This window comes from Carassius gibelio, chromosome B15 (genome assembly GCF_023724105.1).
Source record: "Carassius gibelio isolate Cgi1373 ecotype wild population from Czech Republic chromosome B15, carGib1.2-hapl.c, whole genome shotgun sequence".
Taxonomy (NCBI): domain Eukaryota; kingdom Metazoa; phylum Chordata; class Actinopteri; order Cypriniformes; family Cyprinidae; genus Carassius; species Carassius gibelio.
The window spans coordinates 20,886,917-20,888,225 of NC_068410.1; positions in this window are offsets into that span (position 1 = coordinate 20,886,917).

Sequence of the window (1,309 nt, forward strand, 5' to 3'; positions counted from 1 at the left end):
ATTTTCCAAATGCTTTGAATTCAGCATCTTATTTTTACTCGATTTACTTAAAACTTCATCAGAATAATGACAAAACACGGCCGATGTAAATCTGTTGTGGGGATATTGATATCTGATATAGTGTTGCCATGGCAACGTGTCAAACTTGAATGTTCTGTTATGGTGAGTTTGAGGCATACAACAAGCTCAGATTTACATGAAACTCAAAACACATATCAGTATTAGTGATAGCTAGATAATGGCAAAAGCTTTTAAAAGGGCGTGAAGGAGGCACTCTATAGCGCCACCTTTTGTCAAAAGTGGGGGGGTTAGTTTTAGCTACAGACACCAAACTTGGTACATAAATTGTTCTTTTCAAGACGGACAACTTTCTAATTCACAGTCATCAGCTACGATCAACAGGAAGTCGGCTATTTTGATTTGAATGTGTATTTTTGAGATTTTACAGTTGTGAATTAATGAATACTCCTCACAGGGGAAGTACACTATACACACCAAACATTGTCTACATGAAGAAAAAACATCGAGGAACTTAAATTGCGAACAGATTTTGGTTAGCTTGAACGGTTTTGTCGTGGTGATTTTTTGAAATGACAGTAAAAAGTGAAACATTAATCGTCTTGTATTTTTAAATTGCAGCTTCCAAACCTTTAAAAAACATTTTTAATTTAGAAAACCAGTGATTCTGAGGAAATATGCATAGTTTCATGACTTTACAGCACTGTATGATTAAAAGAAAATTAGAAAACTGTCAGACATCTGATCTCACTCTGTCACTCTGTGTGCTGACTCTGTGTGTGTGTGTGAGTGTGAGTGGGGGAGGGGTGTGAGCTGAGTGGCAGACAGACAGAGAGAGAGAGAGAGAGAGAGAGAGAGAGAGAGACTTAAACATCTCTTTAATCACCAGAAAAAAAACTGTATTTTAAATAGTTATTTTTTTGTTGTTGTTGCTAATTGTGCTGTTATCATTACATCTTAAGAAATATCTTAGGCCTTATCCTTTTCTGACAGTTTCAGGGATTAAAAAAAATCCTAAAAAACCTTATTTGTGCTGCAAATAATAATTTCAAACTCATTTGATACTGACCTCTGTCACCCTGTGACATGACATTTATTTGAATTTACATAATCTCAAGGATGTAACAGTAAAACTGTTCAGCTCACAGATGAAGACTAAGCTTTAATGCAAGCAGAACTATTTCACAAATGCTTATAGGTTAATGAAATCATAACAAAACACTTTTAAATTATTTAAGGATTTGGTAACACTTTAAAATAATGTCTCAATTGTTAACATTAGTAAATGCAT